Genomic DNA, 16,810 nt, shown 5'->3' with positions numbered 1-16,810 from the left:
GCTTTCCAGAATTCAGTTGTTGTTTTTAATAGAATTAAAGTAGTGACCTCTCCACTGCCTTCAAGATGGCATTAATGTCTTCACAGACAAGGAAAGGGGAGAAATGACAGGCCTCTGACACCACAGATACTTTGCATATATTTGTCACTCATGTGTCTATTAAGGGAGGCATCCCTACCTTTTTGTTAAACTGCTCAGTCTCCTGAAGTTTAAAGAACACAAGGGGCAGTGCATTGCTGATTAAAGATTCGTCCTCACTCCAGTTGTCACCTCTAGTGAGATGGGTAAGACAACGATTGAGTATCACTGATAGAAATATCTAGACTGTGCTAAGGGCCAGCTTCCTTCACCCTTTTCTTTCTCCAAAGCCAAGAGGTAAGAGTAAAGGAGAGGTTTCTGGATAAGAGCAATATTTCCCCCCTCAGTCTAGAGCAGAGCTGGTTCATGTCACTCATCCATGCCCCCTCTGGGGGAGCGAGGCCAGAGGCAGTTAAGGGTTTCTTGAAGCTCATTTGCTGCAAAGTGGAAACCAGAGTGAAGCAAAACTCAGGCCACAGCCAGTGGAGAAGCTTAAAAGGAGACACTAGAGGACACAACTGCACAACTACACAACTGCACATCAAATGTGGAATCCTTAGTACAGGGTTCCTCAGGTCAGGGACACCGATCTTTCCTGAAGTCCTCTTCCCTGAATGGCAGTATTTAAGATATTATTGGCCTTGCCTGGTTTTGTACCTACTGGTATGGAGTCATACTATGTATATTCTTCCATAAACTATGTCTTTCAAGAATGTCCTTCAGATTGGGTTTTATTGAGGTACAAGGTGCATACAGTCGTATTTCTTTTGCTCTTTCTACCTTATGATATCCTGGGAAAGGACTACACCACCTTTAGCTTATCCATTCTATGTTAATGGACACAGGCTTATCCATTCTATGTTAATGGATACTTGTGACAGTTTCCCTTTAGATACAACTTGATATAAATGCAAGTGGTGATTAAGTTTTTACTTTAATAGGATTTCCCTCCTGATAATTCATGTGGTTTGGAGCTATGCCTGCTTCTATAGGCCTCTGGGAACTCAAGAATGATAAAAATCTAAAGGTTTTTTATGAGCAACAATATTAATGAATATAAGAATATATATTAATTTTCCAGGCTGTAGTAGCAACACTTGAATATAAGAGAAGTGTATTCATTAGGTAGAGAACATATATAAAGAGACAAATGTCATTCTTGCAGAGAATTAGGTATGCTGCTAATATCTAATACTTAACTTAATGGGTGTTGCAAATTAATTGGGAATTAAATTGCTGCTTGATTTACTTTACTCTCTAGGCAGATCAAAGAAATTATTTAACTATTACTTGACTTCTACTTTTTAAAAAATTAATTTTCTAATCATAGAAAAAGTTGGCAGGAAATAAGTTTATAAAGCTATGGATAAAGCCACAATTTCATCTTCTTTTGTTTTTTAAAGATTTATTTATTTATACAAGAACCTGGGTACAAGCCAGATGTGTGGGAGGGTGAGAGGATTCACCAGAGACAGAGCGGGGAACAGAACAGGCAGACTGACGAAATACACTGCTGAGGGTAGCAGTGAGCGAGATAGAAGAGGTCTGCCGCGCTGTGTGGGACCCTTGCCAGCTGGCCGGGATCGAACCTGCGCTTCAGAGGCTGTAGACAGCTTCACAGTGAGGTGCTCAACAGCCTGTGCCACCAGGGGAGGACAAATTTCATCTTCTTCAAAACTAAAATTGATAAGACCTGTTTTCCTATGATGACTTTGAAAAAGTAAATGCATCTTCTCTTTAAAAAAGGGACTATGTTACATTAATTTGTTGATTTAGAGGATGTGAATAGTGTCCTTTTGCCATATGGACAAAAATGTGTTCTAAACAGAACGCATTTCTCTTTTATAAGACTACAAGTCACTCCGGCACAGGTAACAACTGTGTGTTTGAATGTGCATTCCTGACAAGGCCTCAAAATGCTCTGCATACAGTTGGTGCTACAGAAATATTTGTAAAAAAAAATGTGTCAAATGACAATGCAATGACAGACAAATACTGTTTAGTCATATTATTTCAGTTAACTGACAACAACCCTGTTGAGTTTGCAGACAGTAAAGCAACCCAATTGTGTGAGACATCAGGAATGGAAAGAACAAGCTACCATCCAGTCATTAAGCCAAGAATTTCTTCCCATTCTCCTCCAAGCGATCCTGAGTGCTTATCCTAACCCGCCTCACTTCCTGTTTTGTCAGCCACCTTAGTAAGTCCTCAGCAGCATCTTGAGTCATCCCTTCTTATTGGGACTCTCACCCCAACTTTGCTCATGGATGCCTCAGACTGAGTCAGTGCTCATCCCTTTACCTCCTCTGTAAACTCCTCCATGGGGCACTCAGGCTCACACCCCCTCATAAGTCCTTTATACATCTCCCATCCCTTCTTAAACTTCCCTTTACCTCATTGACTCAAATAAAACTTTGTCTATGTCCTGAGGACATTCATGCTCCCCTCTGCAGCTCTCTCAGATGGAAGTCTTCTCAATCCCTATTCCCAGGTGCTTCAGGAACTGCATGCCAATTTCTGACCATCTCTCCTCTACTGCTAGAGAGAGCATCTTAAAGCAACTGTCCAGGGAGCCATTAGCCCATACCACCTCTACCCCCTCATTGCTGATATCTTGGTAATTACATTTCACTTAGTAACTTGCCCAAGCTATAGGAACACTGGGCTGTCCCTTATCTCAAGTTTTTCAATAGTGCAGCTAAGAGGTGAGACACAAGTCATTGGGATTTGGGTGTTTGCAAGGCATTAAGCTGACTATTTCTGAAAATGAGAATATCTTTATGAAGGAAACAATTCACATTTCGGATATGCTCCTTATTTCAATGTGACATAGATAGCCTTTTAAATATCACCATTTAAAAAGTCCTATGAACATTGGGATTTATTTTATACAAAGCATTCTGAGTTCAATGAGTTGTAGGATTCCATGATCAGTAAGCTGTGGAGTAAGCCTGGTACATTTTCACATGCTTCCTTTTCATGAGGTCTGTAATTACCTGCTCTTAAATTTAGAGAGTTGAGTAAAATCACTTAAAACCCAACTTGATTAAATAATAAAAAATAAATAAAATCCCAAACTCTACAATAACAGGTTTCCTAGATTTGTAAAAAAAACTCAAAACAGTTTAATTTTTATTATATTTATATTATGTTTATGAGGTAATATTGGCTTACAAAACTTTACACATTCTAGTGCAATTTTTTTTAATTTTATGCAAAAAGTTTCTCTTTAAAATTCCCCTTGCTAAAAGAAAAGGAAGCTTCAATAAGAGATTTAAATGGTGTAGAAAATGCAGCACCAAACCTATGTAGTCTGAAAACTGATCTATGTACTTTGATATAGCCAGAACAGAGCATGTGATTTGATTATTGTGCAAATAAATCCACTCTATAGAATCAGGGAGAAATGGATGGGCAGCAATAGTAATTGAGATGAGTGACTAAAAACTGCCTGGACTTCTTTGTCATTAATGGAATTTTCCAGAGTGGAAATTTGGTGCTCTTGGTCATTTGCTTCATGAGTACCACAATTGAGTAGAATTTGGTTTTGTATTAGTTATCACATCATAGTCACTGGAAAATGCATTTTGTTACAAAGTAGCTTCAGTAGTTTACAGAGACACTTGCAGTTTCAGACAGTTTAGATCAAATTCCTTGTATTGCTATCTCCCAGAAATAAATATTCTATAAATATGGAATATATATATATTCACACATACATAGACTATAAAGTATCAACCCAAGTCTGTATCCTTTACTACTAAATCTAAAACTGAGGAAGTAAATAAATATAATTCTACCGACTTAATGCTGAACGAAATGTGTCTTTCCCATTTCCTCAGAAATGGGGTTTTATAGGAACCTTTGGCCCAACAGATATATCCTGCACACAGATCTTAAATTCAGATCTTTATTGAACCACTAAGACTGGCCAAGTACTAAGAGCTCTGCAGTTCAAAGGAAAGATATTTTAAAGTTTTGAACAGGAAGGTAAAAAAGTAGTATTATATATACCCTAGGAGATAATGTTCTGTGTTAGGAGCAAACTCAGTTTCCCTACAGACCTAAATGGAGGGCCAGCTTCATCTCCTATCTCAAAGGACTACAGGCTGAGAGAGGAAGAGGATTTAAAGATCAGGAGACTGACTCCATCCCATTTGACAGTCAGAATGAGGATCAGAGTGGGGAAGTGACTTCCTCAGTGCCATACAGCTAGAAGGAGACAGGTCCTCTGTCCCTCAGAGGAGTGACCAGGCTTTCCATAGCACAACCTGAAGTCAGTGACATTTACACCTGACATTCACACCTTTACCTGCAGTGCTCTCAGACACAAGCCACCCACACCTATTCCCAGGCATCTCAGGGCCTGCATGCCCATCCTAACCACCTCTCCCTCTTCTTCTGCTACAGTTCCAGTTATTTTAAGGAATTAGCTATTGTTTTAATGGACATTATAGTGGAAAAAATAGTTACATTTAATCAATATCTTTTCTACTAGAAATGCTTGAAACATCCATAAATATCTTAGCAGCTACTTCATGAACAACATACTGAAGCAATAAAATCATTCACCTTATGAAATAAATTTGCCTAAAAGACAAGAACTATGTTTTTAAATTTCATCTACATTCTTATTAAGATAAAATAAATGCAGCTAAGACCACAGACAGAAAAAACACCAGGACAAGACCAAATATTTGTAAATGATATTAATGATGAAGTAGGCCATGTAACAATACTGAACCATTCTTAAGCACTTCCCAGCAAAACATTCCAATGTGCATTACCATCAATTAGTTTTCATTGCCTTCTGAATGAGGTCAATAGTTACATTTATTTTAGCAACAACCACAATTAATTGACTTAGTTGTGGTCACAGCGCGATCCACTTTCTTATCCTTTTCCAAGTGCCACTTCAAAAAAAAAAAAAATGAGGAAATAGGGAGGGAAGTGGGGACCTAACATGTGCTAATTGCTATGATGGGCCAGAAAATGTACAGAAAGGAAAACAAGGGTTATCATTATTCGTATTGATCTAGCATTCTTTTTTTTTTTTTTTTTTTTTGTGGGACCCTCACAGGTGGCTGGGGAATGAACCAGCCCTACAGAGGCTGTGGGCAGCCTTGCAGCCCAGCACTCAACCACTGTGCCACCAGGGGAGGCCCTTTAGTAGAATATTCTTATCTCCATTTTCAGAAAAGGTAAAAGAAGAGGATCAGATGCACTTAACAGTGCATTCCAGGGCCTCCCCGGTGGAGCAGCGGTTGAGCGCTGGGTTGTGAAGCTGCCCGCAGCCTCCACAGCGCCGGTTCGATCCCTGGCTGCTCCCCCCACATGGCACGCAGACCTCTCCTGCCGCCCGCTGCTCCCCTCAGCAGTGGACTTTGGTCCTTCTGCCTGTTCTGCTCCCCGCTCTGGCTCTGGTGAATTCTCTCACCCTCCCGCACTTCTGGCTGTACCCAGTGCTTGTATAAATAAAAAAAACAAATAAATAAATCTTTAAAAAAAAATAGTGCATTCCAAAGTTTTTCACACATTAGATATTTGAGTATCTACTCTGTGTGTGAGGCACCATTCCAGACCAAAAGAATATATGTGTGTGTGTATGTATATGTATGTATGTATGTATGTATGTAGACACACACATAGGTATACACACATACATAAATACCTATGTATACCTATGTATGGAGAGAGGGAGACAGAGAGAGAGAGAATAAGATGATTTGTATGGAAGAGGAAAAATAAATACCACTATGAAAATTTAAAAACTTGGCAGGTAAAACAGGAAGAAGACAGGTAGGAGGGGAGGAGGTAGGGAGGGATGCTGACTAGTGTGAGGTAGAGATTTCTGGGGAAGGCATGGGAGGCTCACTGGGGTGGAGGTTATAGAAAAATCCTGACACAGAGGAACCATTTTAAGGCCCGAGGATTCACCTTTGATGCTCATTTCAACTTTAGGCCACTGACAGAACAACCAGCACTTTCAGAAATTGCCAAGGGGTCCACGAGCACAAGCATGTAGAGCCTTGGGGCTATGCCCTGTGCTGGGCCCAGTATGGACAAGAGAGACTCTTGCCCGGTGACTGTGTGTCCCTGGGAAGCTCCAGGCACCTACTTAATGCCACATACAACATCCAAATGGCAGCAAATGAACCTTTCCTCCTAAATTAAATTTTACTACTCCCCATGCTGAATGAGAGCAGAGCAGCTATGGGGGAGCCAGGGGTAGAGTTTAATTAGCCTGAACCTTTCAATAGATAAAAGCAATCAAGTTATTTGAAGTTAAATTCCCAAAACTTCTTGTAAAAAACAACCAGGGAGGGGGGAAAGCCCCAGAAATTGTTCAGCCTGTTAGACTGAAGGGAACACTTCAAAATACACATACGGCACATCCTTCGCTTTGACAGCCCCTAACAGCCAAAATTATATCTGTTCTACACACTGGCATGTGGTAGAATTGGATTGATTTGCCCTGACAGCCTCCCTGCTGAAATAATACTTGTCAGTCAGTCCCGGCAATGTTTGTATTTTCAGGAATAATTATGCAGAGTGATCATACAAAATCCTGGCAGGTGGGCCAGACAGTCTTAGCTGCTTACCTCCCCAACTCTGTATCCCGGAGCCACTGAGCCCTAAAGTTTATCCTGCTCCCAAGGGTGAAAAATATCCTTTTAACACCCAAGTCCCCCCTCCCAACCTGTGTGCATAGAGCTCTAGTTGAGAAGATCATGTTTGGGACCTTCCACTCCTGCACCCTGCTCATGGGATCTTTCCTTTCTTTGACAAACCAGCAGCCATTAGTTCTCCCAACTGCCTTCTTCAAGTCTTTGGCCCTAACAGACATGCGCTACATGAGTGCTCCCATTGTGACGATGTCTTTTGTTTTAGGTGGGGATAATTAAGAAACACACCAATGAGTATTGATTAGTTTCCTTGACCTGTCTTCGTTTTGAAGTTTATCCTGACATAATGCAGTGTTTCTTCTCTGTGTGCACTCTCTAGTGCGGGGGCAGGGAGATGTGAAAGAGAAGCAAGTGGAACTATAATGCGACCAGGCTGTGATAAATGGCCATGAGAGGGCTAGGCAGAGTGCACTGCAATTGGGCTGCTCGGGAAAGTCTCTGTCATCTAGCCAACTATAGAAGAGCAGGCTGGAGTCTTCATGAGAAAGTTCTGAATGCAGAGAAAGGGGCAAACACTCTGCCTCATAAGCAGTGGGAAACGTGTGGACATTTCTGAAGACCCAGAATCCCATGCCAGAATCCCCAGGCTGCTTTCCTCAGCTGTAATAACCTCTGCCCCAATTCTGTAAAAATGCAGACACTCAGTAGAACTCATTATCAATGATACATGGCCAATCTCTGAAAGATGGAGGGTCTTAGACAAGATTTTGGGGAATATCCCAAATGTTTTCCATCTCTGGATGGCTTTCTGTTCAATTAATATACAAAGCAGAATCCTATGGCATTTTCTCTCTCACTGCTAATTTGAGAATTCCTACTTTAAAAGGTAAAGTTTATTTTCCTTAAAGAATACATAATACTTAGAGAAACTTCCAATCAAAAATAGTTGTTTTCCCCCCCTCATTTCACCATTTAAGCATCCGAGTGAAAAAAATCTTTGGTGCTGTGGGGGTTTCAAAAATGAATAAGGGGGAGAACTCAGCTGTCATAATCTACACATGTACTGTGTGCCAAGCACTGTGATAAGCATTTTATATGCGTTCATATTCCCATCTCCTGATGGACCTAGGAGGAGACATCACTGTCTCTATTTTGGAAATGGTATAACTGAGTCTTGGAGATGTTAAATAATTTGCTTAAAACCACATAGCTGGAAAGTGGACAAGAATACCTAGGATTGACTTCAAGCCCTATGCAGTTTCTTCCAACAAAATACAAACCTCCTGCCCTCCCAAAGGAAAGACAGTCAAAGATGGAGATGAAACAACATAATAGTTGTGAAAGGCAGAACATAAAAATTGCCATGTTGTAATATTCCTTTGTATATATACAACACCTCTTCCTAATCCTCTCATCTGTTTTGGGTCATTTGGGTTGTTTCCATAACTTGGCTATTTGAAATAGTGCTGTGATAAACATAGGGGTGTAGGTTTCCTTTCAAATTAGTTACCACAATTGAAGGAATATATTCAAATGTTATAAAAATGCCTTTATGGACTTTAAAACTGTATCATTAAGGGTGTGTTTAGAAGAGAAAGCCAGTCATTTGGGTGTAGGCCTTAGAGCTGGAGGATGGACCCTTTGAGTTGTCCCTTGTAAGTTGAACAGGGTCTGAAGTATTGGTTGGAAGGAAGGACTTTGTCAGATATAACAAATTATGACATTTCCAGAACACTAAGTTGTCACTGACTTGGTCAGACCCTGGACCTTCGTATTAAGACCTGTATGCATTAAAATCAACATCTGGGAACTATTTAGGTTGAACTAAAAGAGATTTCCATTTGTGCAGGCCCAAACTAAATAATTATCAGCTATTTTAGATGGTTCAACCTAATTTATCACTAACTGGCATCTTTGTAAACAAGAACCTCTATGATTTCACTTACTGCTTCCCCCCCCAGCACCTTGGGTCTTGCCTCCTCCTTTTTCATGTTTCTTCCTCAATGCACATTTTTCTCTTTCACTTTCATAGGTTCTTGTAAGCTAGGGCAGTTTCATGTGGGTGTATGAGGATTTCACTACTATTTATTTCATTATCATCAGGTGCATATTCACAATGTTGAGGGACAAAATATAAGAATATTTTGCTGTACCTTACAAATGTTGTTGACACACTCAAGTAATTTTAGGGGATGAGCCCAGCCTGAGAACAGATAATGGCCTGTGTGATTCTCTGCCAGATTGGAGGGGGAGTGTGAAGCGCTAATGCTATTGTCCCTTCCCTGTGCTTAAAGCCCTCTCCTGCTCCTTCCATCTGTTGTACCTGCTGCCCTTGCTGGCCCCATGCCTGTGCTCACTCCAGGGTCCACCAGACAGGGCAGTCCTCCCCCTACAGCATAGTTGGAGCTGAGCACTGTTTCTTTCATGCATCAACATGGCAGCCACGTACCATATCTCACCTAAAAATCTGCTGAAAACTCACACCCATTAAGGATTTCTATCTCTCCTTCACTTCACTAATATGGGGAAGAGACAAATAGAAATGCTCAGTTCACCAATCTAATTGAACTGCTTTTCTGTGCTGAAGTCTCCACAGCACATGAAATGTTCTCCAAGACTCAAACAGGGTACTTGAAGACCTTAAACAAGCTATTCATTTTATAAATGAGGACAGCATGGCACAGTAAAAGTGTTCATTTCCTAGAGCTGAGCCAGGACCCAAAACACATTTGTTTACCCTCAAACACAATGCCATTTTCATTATACCCCGATCCTTCTCATTATAAAGATGTATCAATCAAACAATTATACAGCTCTAAAATGTAAGGACAGAGGACGGCAGGGAAAATAAAGTCTGCATGAAGTCAGTGGAATATTATGCTAGCTTGTCCCCTAAAGTCAAATCACCATTTCTTTATGGCTACCAGATTTATCTCTTTTGTTCTCTGCCTATTTACGCTTTCCATCTTTGATGAGCTGCAAAATCTTGGGTGCGAACTCATGTCAAGAAGGATGGCATTGAAGACAGTTTATGAGCTGAGAGAAGATTTATAAGGTGAACGTCATGGAACTTGGGTTGCTCTCTCTCTGTCTAATCCTAAGTGCCTGTTTGGGGTGTTTCTGTTCACTGGAACAGATCCAGTGCTACAGACTCAGCTTTTGGAGAATAGTTATAAAAACTACACAACTAAGTCACACTTACATACTCATATTGCTTTAGAAGGAGCTACTCCTTCCAACTCAGTGGACTTTGGGGTCCTGTCAGGGGTACAATAGATGGTCAGACAAATATGGCTCTGGGTTTACTGGATCTTTTCATGAAATCTCTGATGGGAAAATGCCTTCTCCTGGGAAAGTTTCAGTGTTGCTATAAAAGGGGAACTAGGACCTCCCCGGTGGTGCAGAGGTTGAGCGCTGGGCTGCAAAGCTGCCCACAGCCTCTGCAGCACCAGTTCGATCCCTGGCCACTGGCGAGGGTCCCACATGGTGCGCAGACCTCTCCTGCTGCACCAACTGCTCCCCTCAGCAGTGTACTTCGTCAGTCTGCCTGTTCTGCTCCCCGCTCTGGCTCTAGTGAATTCTGTCACCCTCCCGTGCTTCTGACTGTACCCAGTGCTGGCATAAATAAATAAATAAATCTTAAAAAAAGGGGGAGGGACTACTTTTGCTAGGTTTAGCAAGTTTAATATTCTATTCTTATATGTTAATATGAACCATTGCAACTGCTATTGTTAGGGTCTAGAGTTTTAAAATAGCAACAAATATTTAAAGTAAGTTATATTAAACAAACTAATTCAATAATAAGCAATGTTAAATTGTACAGTGTGCTGACAGTGGAGGAAGTGATTGATTGTGGCAACTTTTCCCTGTGGGCGTGGCTAAAAAGTGTCCAGCCCTGCCTCATAGGCCCACCTGGGATCAGGGTGGATAAAGCCTTCAGGGAGAATCTTTTACTTTTTTGTTTAGAAGGTTGAACTCTTCAGGGAGGACCTGAACTGGATAATGAGGGCCCAATGTCAGGTTCAAGTCACTGCCCTGATGCAGCCTTTTCCACCTAAAAGTATTTGAGTGCACCAACATTGTAAGGAATAGAAACAGGTCCTTATATTTTGCCCCTCCAGCTTATGAATGTGCACATGATTATGAAATGAGCAAGAGTGAGGGCTTTATAAGCCCAGAGGAAATTACCCTAGAATCTAGAAATTACAAGAATCTATAAAAGTCAAGGAGGAAAGTGCCCTTTGAGGAGGAAAAGCAAGGAATAAGGAAGAAAGCACCAAGGGCAGGACCAAGCATGGTGAGGCAATTTGCAGTAAAGATTAAGAAGTATAAAGGAAGACTCAGTACATTCATTTAATGTATCTGTTCAACTTTGATTTCTTTTTTCTAGCTGTAAAATGGGAGTAAAAATACCTGACCTTTGTATCCTAGTAAAAACAAAATGGTATTCTAAGTAAAATCACTCTGAAAAATAAAATGTACTATAAATGTTAGATGGTATGGCCACTGCTCTGTAGCCATTTGGCGTTACAGATATGTTTTATTGGTTCAATTCAACATTATATAAATACCATTAAACATTAGACAACTATAACAACGGGTGTTCTATTCTCAGAATTTTTTAAGGCACATGCAGTACTCTCACATGTCATTTTATTTGAGCATTAAAACAACTCTTTGAAATAAGCTTTGGAAATTTCCTGAATTCCACTTTACGGCTAAGGAAGCAGAGGTTCAGAGAAATCAAAGGGCTTTTTCAAGAAGGCACAGCTAGTTAGTGACGGTGTAGCCTTTTGATTCCAAGTTTAATGTTCTTTACACCAGAGGGATAGAGGAAGCTCTCTGGAGACAAAGAATCAAGAAAATAAAAAGTTCATTCTGGTGAGAACTTATTAAGACACTATAATCAAAGCTAGATGCTAATGCAAAAAGAGTGCAAACATTTGTCTCCTGGAGGAGTATGAACTCAAGAAAGGGGAAGCTATGGTGACTCTAGGAAAGGGTTCATAGATAAAACAAACAAACAAAACAAAAACAAAAACAAAACAAGCTCTGGGTTGAACTCTGAAGAATGGCAATCATTAAATAAGTGGAGGCGAAGTGGGGTTCTTCAGTGAGGAAAAGAAACAAAGGCATTAAGGCAGGGTGGTGGGAATAGGACCTCTCTCCTTCCTCTAGAGTGTGAATAGAGATGGGGATGTAATTTTAATAGAAGTTGCCACCAGTAAATAGAATCAGAGCATAGAGAGATTGAAGGTTAGGTGAGAGGTCTAGATTAATTTGATATTATAAGCAGATGGAACTTACCATAGGTTCCTGAATGAAGGGATGCATTTATAAGTAGTACATTGTCTGGAATATGCACAATATACTCCATGCACCCAGAAGAAGAGAGCAGTGTGGAGATTGTTGCATTAATAAAAGCACGGTCATTGTGAAGTTCTAAAAATTCTAATATTATTTGAAAGTTATTTGAAAACCCAAGCAAAATATTATTCTCTCAGCTACTATATCCCACATACTCCACTCTTAGAAACATGAATGTCTTCTCAATCATGTTTTCTCTTAACCATGCTGCCAAATTAAGTGATTTGAGCATGCCAAAGCAAAGATTTCATGAAAAAACACAAAAATTAGCTCAAAAGGTCCCTTATATCATCTCTTGGTCTTCCATCCAAAATGATTCAACACATACACAAACACCAGTGCTGTTAACAATGGGTCCATGTCATAGGAATCTTTACATCTAGTGTCAAAGGAGCTTATCAAACATCACCATTCAATGGACAACTTCAGTTCCTAGGAGATGCCAGGAGGATGAGGAGCAGAAGCAGATGCAAAGATGTCCTGAGTGTGAAGCAGAGAAGAGGGAGGAGGCAAGGAAGCAGGAGGTCATGGACAAATATGGCACTGGGGGAGGGAGAACCTGGATCCCACTACTAGATTGCTTGGTACAGTTGAAGTCTCAGTGCTTAGTTCTGCCTAACACCTATTATCTGAAGCCCTGCTCAGGGTGAAAAAAAAAAGTAAGGGGCTGACATCATTTCCCTTTCTCTGCTTGTCAGGTGAGGTTGCAGACTTGATAGATTTGAATGCAATTCAACAGTCTTCAATTTCATAAGAAAATTTTAATAAAGACATATTTTCCATAAAATTTCAATAGCTCTGTCATGCTTTCCTTTTTCATTTCTGTGTGTGGGCATCAATACACACACACGCATAGCAGACAACTCACATGCGACACAGACAGCTGCTTGCCAGTCAATGGAATCACATTACTCTGTCATGGGCAAGTGTGAAATAAGCCATCTCACAGGAGGTGGGCAGAGGCTTGCACTGTGTGATCAGTGTACACAGATTTTTTTTCTCTTCTCCTTTAACTGTTTTGTTCACTCACTAGCAGTGCAAAAGTTTCATCAGGGGCAGAACTGTATTTAGGAAAAAACGTTTCTTTTTATTGTCATTGTATGTGATGATAACTTCATGAGACTGTCACCTTTAGATTCACACTGGTTGAGTGAAGCAGGCTATCTGCTCTCCAAAAATCCAACAGAATTCACCTCCTATTCCTGTGGAAATGTCAACAGCAATTATCCAAACAGCTCCCGGGTCCTTCCTGGTGGCGCAAGAGGTTAAGCACCGCACTGTGAAGCAATCCGCAGCCTCTGCAGCACGAATTCGATCCCCAGCCAGCCAAGGAGCAACACACATGGTGCAGCAGACCTCTCCTGGCTCGCCCACTGCTCCCCTCAGCAGTGTATTTCAGTCAGTCTGCCTGTTCTGTTCCCCACTCTGTCTCTGGTGAATCCTCTCACTCCCACACCTCTAGCCTGTACCCCACTTCTTGAATGCATAAATAAATAAATCTTTAAAAAAAAAAAAAACAACAATGCTCCCTAGGCAAGAATGCAGGAGCCCCTCCCAGGGCTTCCAGGCTGAGGACAAACTTGATTCTTGGGTCCCTCAAACATCTCCCTTCATACTGATGACAATGATGACAATAATAGGCAGCTGTCACCAGGGCTAGGAGCCGCCCTGCCCAGGAGTTCCTGCAGCTACACACATGAATGGGCTATCATTTTACCAGGAGGCCCTCCATCGCAGACTCTGGCAACCAGAAGCTGATAACCTAAAACAAAGACCTGACAGCTTAATTGTATTCTTTCCTAGAAATTCTGTACTCAGTGAAAAGAACTTCAGGAAGACATGTTTATTTTGGGTCAAATGCAGTAACATAATGCCTGATGGTGTGTGGGAAATGATTTGCCTCACCTGACATCATTAGGACTTCTACACCCCCAAAGTTAAACCTCTATCCAAAAACCAAGCGAAGAGAGGAAAAAACCCAGGCTTGATTGTTTAAATGAGAAATATAGTGTGGGAGGAAAGCTACAGGACACTGGGATAGGATAAGACTCAGGAAATCTAATTAACGGAATCAGGAGAAGGGAGTGTGACAGACTCGCACACACAAGTGAGCTGGCAGCCCTAACTAATTAGCAACAATTAATTTTACGGTAGAAGCAAGAACACATGTATTATGTTCTATAAAAGCTAAATAGATGTCACCATAAATCACTCCCATCTCTCCCCTGAAATTTAACTTGCAAGCAGGTTGCCTTGAAATCTTCAGGAATTAACAATATTCCATGTCTTAGACCTTCATATGCAAAGTAGGATAGTTTTTTCTCTGCCACTTGGCCGGAACTAATCTTTGCTTTTATAACTGAGGTTGGCATCTGTGGTCTCCGGAGCACCCAGGCCCTGAACCAACTTTGATTAAAGAAGGCAAGAAATGAGCAGCCCCCAGACCTGCCACTGGTAGAATCTGTGATCTATTGTGTTCCTCAGAGCAGATGTTTAGTGTGCCCAGGTCTGTTCTTTGCCTGAAATGGAAAACATTTCTTTGTCTACATGGCTCCTATTAGGCAGCAGTGCCAGAAGCCACTAGAAACTGGAAGAGGCAAGGAAAGAGTCTCCACTAGAGCCTTTGGAGGGACTGTGGCCCTTCTGACATTAATATCAAACTGCTGACCTCTAGAAATATGAGAGAATACATCTCAATTATTTTCACCTACCAAGTTTATGATCATATTTTATGACAATACTAGGAAGTTAATAAAACAGCCTTTCTACAAATGCTGTTTGCTCACTTATACACCCAAGGACAAAAATATTGAAACATGACCTATGCCCCATACCTTATACATAAAATAACTAAAAAATTATCATGGGCTTAGATGTAAAACACAAAATTATAAAATTTTTTAAGGAACAGAACACAGGAGTCAATCTTCGGGACTTTGGGTTAGTCAAAGCTTTCGTACCTTGACATTAAAGGTGTGATACATAAAAGTAAAAATTTGTAAACTGGACTTTAACATAAAAACCTCACTAAGATCTTCCTGAGAGTATGAAAATAACACACAATATACTTGGAGAAAATATTGGCAAGCCAAATATCTGACCAAAAAAAAAAAATAGTATCTAGAATACATGTTAAACTTTCAAACTCAATTGTTAAAAAAAACAACAAACAGTTCAATTAGAAGATGAACTAAAGGTATGAAGAGACATTTCACACAAGTATATACACATAGTGTACCCAACAAGCACATGAAAGATACTCTAAATAAGTTGCCATTAGGGAAATGCAAAGTAAAGTCACAATGAGCTTTCACTAAATACCTATCAGAATAACTGAAATAAAAATAGTAACACCAAATGCTGGTGAGGGTGTGGAGAAACTGGATCATTCACTCATTGCATGTTGGACTATATAAAATGGTGTAGCCATTTTGGAAAACATTTTGGCAGTTTCTTTAAAAAGTAAAAAAATACCCCCCAGCATTGCACTTCTGGACATTTACCCTAGGAATGTAAAGACATGTTCACACAATGTACAGAAATGTATACAGCAAATTGATGCACAGTAGCTCCAAACTGGAAACAAATGGCTAAATAAACTGATAAACCTATATTATGGACTACAGCTCAGCAATAATATATCTGGATGGATTTCTGGAGAGATGCATGGAGTGAAAAATAATTTAAAAGGTTATATCCTATAGGTCTTCATATATATAACATTTTTGAAATGGCTTATTTGTAGAAATAGAGAACTGATTAGTGATTTCCAGGGGTCATTAATGAGAGAGATATTCTATATCTTAACTAGACCAATGTCAATATCTTAGTTGTAATGTCATGCTATAGTTTTACAGTATATTAGCATTGGGGGAAATTGAGTAAAGGGAACATGGGATCACTCTCTTATTTCTTACAACTGCATGCAAATCAACAATTTTCCCAGAGTAAAAAGTTTAATTGAAAAATGTCAGAGATGTGCCTTGTGACACTGGATAAATTTTTCATATGGGCAAAGCATGTTACTTGCTTATAAGAAAAAGTCTGCCCTGAAAAGCTACCATTCATTAATAACAATTATGGCTTTGGTCCCACCTGCATCATAAGTTAGTTCCTTGAGGACCTGACTCATGTATTATTTATCCATAAATCTCCCACAGCGACTAGCAAGCTCCCTGCTATGTAATAAGTGCTCAGTAAATGTTTGTTGACTTAATGTTTTTATCAGTAATGCACCGAGTATATGAGTATGTGTATTGGGCACTGTTAAAACATTGCTTGCTGCAAATGAGAAAAACATTAAAGAAATGTGTCATGAAAAAAATTAATGTCATCCTTAAAAAAGCAATTAGATCTCTCTTTTTTTTTTACTAGTGCTGTTTATTTTTTTCCCTTTGTTTTTGTCTGATTGCAAAAATAATCAATGTTCGTTGTAGAAAACTTTTAGCCTATAAGGCTTAAAGGCCTTTCACTTGACCTATATTAATGACTAGATGAGTCACTTCTAATTGACATGTGCTTGACCTCCAAAGTGCTTGACCTCAGCTTTTATTTACTCTGAGTCATCCATCTGTTAGATGTTTTCTGGGGATCTACCAAAGGCAACAATGCAGACCCAGAGTAAACGGGACTCCCTCCATGCTCCCATAAATGAAATGGTCTCACTTGTTTGAAGAGTCCACACAGAGAGAGTTTTTTCTCTTTTATGGTAGCCAATACCACAATAACTTCAGCTTCCT

The 16,810-nt window shown here is 40.1% G+C and overlaps 1 protein-coding gene across 3 annotated transcripts in view; it reads right to left on the bottom strand.

Moving 5' to 3' along the window:
- Nucleotides 1-16,810, bottom strand: part of NTRK2 (neurotrophic receptor tyrosine kinase 2) — a 337,402-nt gene that overhangs the window by 90,412 nt on the left and 230,180 nt on the right. The gene's annotated exons all lie outside the window — the stretch shown is intronic.

The sequence above is a fragment of the Talpa occidentalis genome, unplaced genomic scaffold (genome assembly GCF_014898055.3).
Source record: "Talpa occidentalis isolate TD23 unplaced genomic scaffold, MPIMG_talOcc4v2.1 talOcc4.7, whole genome shotgun sequence".
Lineage (NCBI taxonomy): Eukaryota > Metazoa > Chordata > Mammalia > Eulipotyphla > Talpidae > Talpa > Talpa occidentalis.
The sequence above is the reverse complement of the archived record's forward strand: the minus strand, read 5'-3'. Positions and strand labels throughout refer to the sequence as shown.